The sequence below is a fragment of the Protopterus annectens genome, chromosome 2.part0 (genome assembly GCF_019279795.1).
Source record: "Protopterus annectens isolate FY-2018-M chromosome 2.part0, PAN1.0, whole genome shotgun sequence".
NCBI lineage: Eukaryota > Metazoa > Chordata > Ceratodontiformes > Protopteridae > Protopterus > Protopterus annectens.
The window spans coordinates 1324077966-1324086302 of NC_056728.1; positions in this window are offsets into that span (position 1 = coordinate 1324077966).

Sequence of the window (8337 nt, forward strand, 5' to 3'; positions counted from 1 at the left end):
CCAATTCTCTATAAAACTTTTTGGGTCATCAATAAATTGCTTATTTTGTATGTTTCCTTTATATTTATCTGGGTATATTCTGAGTTTTTCTGCCTGTGCTGATATTTTCAGTTTATTATTTGCGATAGTGCATGATAAATCCTGATCCATTATAATACTGTGGATTACTTTTATCACATCTATCTTTCTGATTATTTTTGTTGATCTGTTCCCTCTTCTATACTCTTCTAAGAGTGACACTTCTTGTCTTAATTGTTTTATAGTTTTCTCTATTTGATACTTCCATGATGGTATTCGATTCCTCCCCGTCCTTTCCCTTATTACCCTGTGTTCTTGTGGTAGGACTTTATCTGTCATTAATTTGGCTGCACAGTAATATATCCTATTTACCTCTGCTATATCGCATGAATTTCTATGGACAGTCCTAATTACTGTGTTCATTTGTTTTATCAAACTTCTAACTTTTTGGGTTTTATTGACCTTCTGCAGTCTATTTCTTTCATTGATCTTAATATGTCCATTCATCTTTATTAAATCAAGCAACTCTTCCATTAGATAATGTTCTTCTAAACTGAGGGCAGATTCTTTGTTCTTCATTTTCTGCGGGCATTCTGTAGAAAGTTCCAAAGCATCTTTCTGTGCCATGTTCTCTTCAGTTTCACCCTTTGTCATCCATTGCTCTTTCATATAGGAACTCACTGGCCTATCACTCCACGACATTGACTGTGTCAGAGCTGCCATCGTTTCTTGTTCTTTCCCTTGCTGTAAAACTCCAGCTGAATGTTTGTACTGGTTTCCTATGAGAGGCTCCAAAGTATCTTGATATGTCAACTGATTAGATGCTTCCTGCTCAGCTGGTTTCTCCTTAATTTGGGTGTCCATTGTTCTATCCTGTTGTGTTGTTATCTGAGTTAACTTTTCTACACTAAATCCATCACTTTGCAGGTAATCCATAACCTCAGTTTCTATTTCTTTAACTTCTCCATTAATAATCCTCTTTTCTACCCTTCCTCTTTGTTTTCTTATTTTTTATATTGTAAAATTTTCCATATCCAGATGGATTTTCCTGTATTTCTCTTCAAATATCTTTGGTGCTGCTCTTTTTGCACTAATTAGTTTTGCTTCCTCCTTTGCATAGATATTGCACCATATTAAATCTCTTTTTCTTTCCCATGACCATATTTCTTCTTCAGATGTCTCCTGCTCCTCTTTTTCTCCTTAATTTGGGGACTAATTGTTCCATCATGCTGTGATATAATCTGTGTTAGACGTTCTACAATGAATCCTTTACTTCGCAAATATTCCATAACTTCAGCTACTATTATTTTAACTTCTACTTGACTAATCTTCTATTCTACATTCCCTCTTTGTGATCTTACTTTTTTATTATGAAATGTTCCATATCTGGATGCCTTTTCCTGTATTTCTCTTTGAATATCTTTGGGGCTGCCTTTTTTTGCGTTGATTAATTTGACTTTCTCCTTTGCCTAAATATTGCACCATCTTAGATCTCTCTTTCTTTCCCATGGTCATATTTCTTTTAATATCCTTCAAATGTCTCTAAATTTTCTCACTTCCTCAGCCACTTCTTTTTACAAACAGCACAAGATTTCTTGGTCTATATAGTGTTTTTCATGTATCTGTCGTATTAATGAAAACACATTTTTATTTGAAGCTTTTGACAGGTTTTTCTTGTGCAAGTATCTTTCTTTCCTTTAACTTCTTTCTTAATCTTTTCATATATCTTTTGTCTCAAAATTCTGGGCTTCTTGCATAATAGTAACAATACATAATTCTTTCTTATCCTCAATAGTCCACTCTATTATCTGTATGGCCCTTTCTTTGGCCTATCAGTTTTTGTGATTTTTGTGGATTGCTACTTCCTTCTACAACAGGGAGGCCATCCTCCCCCTGAACCTGGCCTAGCCCCATTTTAGTAATATTTCCATATGTTCAGGATTCTACACTGTCATTTTTCCAGTCCTGGTACCAGTGCACCTACCAGGATTGGACACTTTTTTATCCTGGAACTTGTGCACCCAGCTATCTTTTTTATTTTTAACCTACTTCTGTCCAAGGTATCTGCTATATAAAAAAGTCTATATAACATTGTCGTCTTGGTGAGATTTTGTGAAAAACAGTGCCCACTTCATGAAGGTACTCACCTAGACTTGAGGACAAATTCAATTCCAGCAATACTGCTCCCTTGCATGTCCCAATAGACCATTCATCCTGTGGAGTTGACTGGGAAGGGAGAACTTCCCATTATTTTTACTTATTTTACTGTGAGAGACAGAGTCATACATCAAGTATTGATGAGGAAATATTTCAGTGGGTTCTCATGTAGGCCCTGCCTATGGATGCAACACAAAAGTCAATGCATCTCAAAACCCATAAGAAGTGCATTCAGATGACAAAGCACTTGACTCTTCCTCCTATTCCCTGTACTCAAAAAAGGACTCAGCATTATTGGTTTAATTTTGCATGGGGCTTACTTAATGCTCTCTGATGCCTTCGGTCATCTTTTCTACCCTCCTCTTCCTCTATTCCATTTGAAAGGAACAGAGCTCCTTCATCTTCTGAGGAGGAAATACTTTCTGAATCTGATCAGGAAGGATACCCCACACATCTCTTCTCCCACTGTGGGTGAGTCAGAATCTGAGGATAGTCTTTCCTCAGATTCCCAAAATGAGGAACTCGCCTTTTGGGATACCATTTCAAAATGAAAAAAATGTATTTAAGGTAGAAGGAAAATACATTTTGACTTCTCAAAATACATATTATGAGCTCCTCAGCATGGATTCTCCAAGGTCGTAGCCACCCCCTTCATCCTGGGTGTTTTAGAGGATGTCTTCACTGTGGCATCAGTAACTCCATACTTGCAAGCCACAGCTCCTGAGAAACCTGATAAGTTCTACAGAGCACCAGACAGCAGTTTGTCTATATAAAACTCACTGTAGACCTCTGTTATTATTTCGCTAAATGGGGGCAAAAGTACTAAAACCTTTTTTTCAGCCAATTATATCCCAAATGACAAAGATAATCATGTCTTTGACAGATGTGGCAAAAAAGTTTGTCCTTTAGAGCAGTACATTTCCAAACCTATGGTGAAAAAGCCTCATCTGAGATTGCTGCTTCCAACTGAAACAACTGACCATATAAATTAAGAAGCTCACATCTTAGAGCACAAAGACCCATGGAAATAGTCAACTCAGCTTCCCAATTTTCCAAACATAGTATAAAGTGCACTTATGATGCTATGGATGCTGTCTCCAGAGCAGTAGCTATTGAGACATTCATTTGCAGAAATGCCTGGGTAAGGATGCTTCCCAAGTTATATAAAGGCTGAAATTTTAAATGTCCCCCCCCCCCCGCCCCCCGGAAAAAAAGATCTCTTATTTGGAAATTCCTATGCTAAGGTGCTTAAGAAGTTGGAAGAGAAAGACAAATTAATGCAAGGAGTCGAATAACTGTTTTTGTCATTCATTCCAAAACACCAAAGAAATTATCCATTTAATCCTCAGCCTTTCTTTTCAAAACCATTTAAGACTAACTAAAAAAAAATCTTCCAAGCAACAGCAAAACAAAACATGTCAAGATGATACTAAAATGAAGGAAAAGTGTCTCAGGAATCCTCCTTTCAACAAAAGCATGGCTGTCTTGCCTTCTATCACCCTCCCCCATTGCCCACTACAGCCTTTCCCTCAAAATTGCTGACAATCTTTCCCAGTCTTCCATTTTGAAGATCAATAACATCAGACTATTGGATGCAATGTTTAATAAAGTACAGATGCAAGTTTCATAGAGCATCTCTTACTATATATTTGAGAGTTCTCCCTCCAAAGGACCAAATGCATCTTCTGCCGTACATCATTTCATAGCTTTAATTCAAGGAGTTATAGAGCCAGTCTCCTCATTCTAACTGGGGAAAGGCTTTTACTCCACATTGTCTATGGTTCCCAGAAAAGAAAGTACTTTGGAGCCAACTTTAGACCTTTCTAAGGTGAACACCTTTCTTTATGTTTCAAAATTCAAAATGCTGAATCTGTAAGTCTTCTTCCTCCCTCCTGTCTTCTAATCCTTTCCTGGTCATTCTAGATCTCATAGATACCTATCTACACATTCCATTTTTTATTTATTTAATCATGTATGTATTTTCTAGATTTTCTGCTTTGGGATTGCATTCTCAGTTTACTTCTTTGCCCTTTGGTCTATCTACTGCCTCAAGAGTCTTTAACAAGTGCCTAGCCTGGTCATAGCCATTTGAAGACTTCAAGACATTCACATATATCTGTACTTGGACAATTCTCTGATCTCAGAATCTACCAGCTAGGACTATCTGATTTCTCTCCAGCTAACAATGGATCCCCCAGAAACTAGCTTTCAAACTAAAGTTGAAAAAGTCATCTGTGGTCCCTTCCTACAAGACAGTCTCCATAGGATGTTTTCTGGACACTTCTCTGACGACAGCCTTTCTTCCATTAAAAAAAAAACATGCTTTCCTATCTTCATCACTTTTTATATATATCTCAGCAAAAAACTGTCCACAGAAAGAGAGTTTCTGCAAATTCTCAAATGTATGGCATCATCTGTCCTCATGATGCATTTGCCGCCTTCACATGAGGAAGATTTAATGAATTTTCAAATCACTTTGAGCCCAGCATCTATATCCCTTATCCTTTCTAATTCCTGTGCTCAGCCCTCTGAACAAAGAAACCTTTTGGTGGGTAAATCAAGTCTTGTTAGATTCAGGAGTCCCCTTCTCCTCCCATTCCCTGTCAGTCAGCCACCCCAGACTCCACAGATTTCTCAAGGAGACAAGGTCTAGGGATTTCGGAGCCACATTACAAACACAAGCGTTTAATCTAAATGAGATAATGGCTCTAATAAATCCACTGAAAGCATTAAGTCAACTCTGGACTCCAGAATCTCTGTTGGTGATTTAAAAAACATCACAATGATGTAGTTAATAAACAAACAGGAGGAACAAGACCCTATCCTCTTTGCAGACTAGCCATGATTGCCTGGATGTAGCAGTGCAGCACAGCTTAAGTATATAGGCAGCATACATTTTGTAGTCAGAGTAGAATACAGGAGCAGACTCCATACCTCTCAACTGTACAGATTTTTGCAGAATATCCAGATTTTTTGCCTCGAATGTTTGGTCCATTTTTCATAAAATTGTGTTTTTTTCTGGCAAATTAGTGCCAAATCATTAAAGATTGAGGTTAGGAAAATAATGACAAACAGCTGAGTTTTAGACTTCATACCCTTCAGAAAATGTATGCTAATGCAAACCCTGCTGTTCTATCAAAAGTTTGTAAGAACAATATTTAAAAATGGTCCCTATTTTTGGGCCTTTGTCCCACTTTTATTTATGGCTTTGTCCATATTTCTTGCTCTGAGAGGTTGAGAGGTATGTCAGACTCTCTGAATAGATCCAGGATAGACCCTCTACTGTGGATGCTACACCCATAGGTCTTCCTGTGCATTGGCCATTGTGGGGTATCTGTTTGTCTTATATCTCAACAGACAGCTAGAATAGTTCTACTCCAAGACACCATGCAGAAAGGCCTAGAACACAGATGCAATTGCAAACAGTAGGTCAAAGGATGGCTTAATCAGAAAAGTACTTACAACCCCCATTACGCCCGCAGTTAAGAAATTTTGAAAATATGGTAGAAAATGAATTGAGGTAGGTAGTTAAAGAAAACAAAGTTTATCCTAATTTATCTAAGAAAGAACTGAGTATATTCTATGAACTAAGAGACAACAGTTCAGTCGGTTCCCTATTAACGAACACTTAAAATGTCGAGTATGACATGCTCGACAGATTTTAAGTGAACATTCATCTAAGTGAAACATAAGAATGTTAAAACAAGGAGTTTCAAAAAGTTATAGTTGGCCAGGCATCAGGAAGCCAACGGCTGACGTCAGAATGTTCACCTTGTCTAGCCATTCTTACAGTCCTCCACTGTGGTGTGGTCTTGTCATTCACCCTGTGTGATGTTATGACAGCCTCCCATTGTGGTGCGATCTCGGAGTTGGTATATTTAAGTAGGGGAGATGTGGGGTGGAAAAGGTGCCCACTTTATTTTGTTTGTTGATTTGGTTTGTTTTTTTTTTTTTATTTTGTTTTTTTTTTTTGGGGGGGGGGGTTAATGGTCTACAGTATATTTTAGACATCAGCCATTGGCTTCCTGATGGCTGACCAACTATAAGTTTTCAAAACTCTTTGTTGCGACATTATGAGGTTTTGCTTAGATGAACTTTAACTTAAAAGCTGTTGAGCATGTTGTACTCGACATTTTAAGTGTTTGTTCATGTAAAATAGACCCCTTCAGTCAGGGTAATGAAGCCGGATAAAGGGGGAGGGATTGTTTCTATGGACAAGATCATATATGATGGCAAGATGAATGACTTATTAAATGATTGTGCTAAATATCTAAGAGTGTCGATAAATGAAATTAATATTGCTTATAAAAAGATTTATTTAAGTTTGAACGACCTATTACTAGAATGACGTATTGATGTGGACACATATAATTTTTTACACGTATTAAAACCCAGGGTGCCTTCGATTTTTGAAATACCCAAAGTGCACAAGGACACTACAAATCCACCATTGAAATTAATTGTGTCCGCCAAGGGTTTGGTGACAGCCCCACTAGCCAAATATGTTGATGTAAAGCTAAAGAGGTTTTCTATTGCAGCCAAAGGTTTGCCTAAAGATTCTTGGGATCTGTTAAAAAGTGTGAACGATAACTTATATAAAAAAAATATTATTTTCATAACTGTTGACATTCTAGATTTGTTCTCTTCTATACCTCATGAAGAGGGTTTACTATGGTTTGAAGAGATTTTGAGTAGTTATGATAACTTGAGTTTTAATGACTTTTGTACATGTTTGGTTCTTATGGATTTGGTTTTATAAAACAATTTTATATTTTTTGAGGGCAAGTTTTATCATCAATGTAGGGGTGTTGCTATGGGAGCAAATCATGCTCCCACATATGTGAATATTATTTTATCATACTGGGAGCAAAAATACATTTTTAATTCACAATACAAAGATTGTTGGAACCTCTACAAACGTTTTTTGGATGATATCTGTGTATTTTGGATGGATACTGAGGAAAGATTTTATGAGTTTTTCAATTACATATCTAGTACACTAGTTTTTTAACATTTACGTACAAGGTTAAGTGCCTTTGTCTTTTTAGCTTTTCCCGGTTAGGGGTCACCACAGCGGAAATCTGGTCTGCTAATGATTGGTAGTAGATTTCTATGGTGCCGAGTTGCCAGCCCGACGACGAACCTTCAACGAAGGCACGCCCATTCACGCATGTCTTTCGAAGGCCACTCGACCGCGGGGAGGACATGCAGACTCCACACAGAAGGCACTCCATCCGAGAATCGAACGGGAGAACATCTTGCTGTGAGGCAATGATGCTACCGCTGTACCACCGCGGCTGTATATGTACAAGGTTAAGTGTAACGAAATTAATTATTTGGATGCGAATATTTCCAATGAAGATGGCAGGTTTAAATCCAGGGTGTTTAGAAAAAGTACCTTTTCGAATTCCTACCTGCATTATAATAGTGGACACCCATTTTTTTCAAAAAAGACGTTTGGTGGAAGGAGAATTTGCCCAAATAAGTAGAATGACATCAGACGATGGTGACTTTGAAAATGAGTGCCAGAACTTGTTTAATATTTTTAAGGTAAGGGGCTACCCTGAAGTTTTGTTGAAACAGGTTTATGAAGAAGTATTGGAAGGAAGGAAGACTAGGTTTGCCCCCATATTAGGTGAAGGTGTTAACCCTACAAACTATGCTGGCACCAAGGAAGTAGTAAATAATGGTTATGAAGGAGCTATGGTTATTAAATATGATGGGGATGCGGGAGTAGTTAGGAATGTTAGGAACATCAAAAACATCTTGGAGACCAGAAGGGTTAACAATAATGACAACAAACAAAAGAAAAAAGGTACTTATAAATGTGGTTGTTGCCAGCAATGTCCAAACATAAGAGAGGGTGATGCTCAATACCTAATGCCCAGGGATAAAATCCTAAGCAGTATGGATTACAAGAATTGTAGTTCTAGTGGTTTGGTTTATATTGCTACTTGCACAACATGTCAAGCATTTTATTTGAGGAAAATGGAAAGAAAGCTTAAGTCTACAATTTATGAACATAAATATGATATTAGGAAAAAGAATCAGACAAATGCATTATATAAACATACTTTGGTTTGTGAGGGGGCAGATTTTAACTTTTTTGTTGTGGAAACAGTACAGATGGATATTAGAGGTGGACCATGGGAGACCAGACTT